This window comes from Trachymyrmex septentrionalis, unplaced genomic scaffold, assembly GCF_001594115.1.
Source record: "Trachymyrmex septentrionalis isolate Tsep2-gDNA-1 unplaced genomic scaffold, Tsep1.0 scaffold266, whole genome shotgun sequence".
In the NCBI taxonomy this organism is placed as follows: domain Eukaryota; kingdom Metazoa; phylum Arthropoda; class Insecta; order Hymenoptera; family Formicidae; genus Trachymyrmex; species Trachymyrmex septentrionalis.
Window position 1 is genome coordinate 86133 of NW_017305426.1, and position 345 is coordinate 86477.

Genomic DNA, 345 nt, shown 5'->3' on the forward strand with positions numbered 1-345 from the left:
GTCTTCGATAATTTTTTACTCAAATACTATCAACTTACAGAAAAACTGCAAGAGATAGAAATTGTTTATTTTCTTGTCATAGAGCTCTAAGAATTTTTAATAATTTTTTCAAAATTTTTTAATACCGTATTTTCTCATGTTGGTAAAAATGAGAAAACGCAATATTAAAAAGTTGATACAAAAATTCTGAAAAAATTTGTAGAGAAAAAAATAAACAATTTTTGTCTTTTGCAGTTTTTCTCTAAAGTGGATAGTACTTGAATAAAAAATTATTGAAGACCAATTTTCGACAATTTTTAGCAATTAATATTTTGTTAACTATTGCGAAAATTGCAAAATGGTAGA

The 345-nt window shown here is 23.5% G+C and overlaps 1 protein-coding gene across 2 annotated transcripts in view; it reads right to left on the reverse strand.

Moving 5' to 3' along the window:
* LOC108749098 (nucleoprotein TPR-like) overlaps positions 1-345 on the reverse strand; it is an 11640-nt gene that overhangs the window by 8950 nt on the left and 2345 nt on the right. The window lies entirely within an intron of this gene.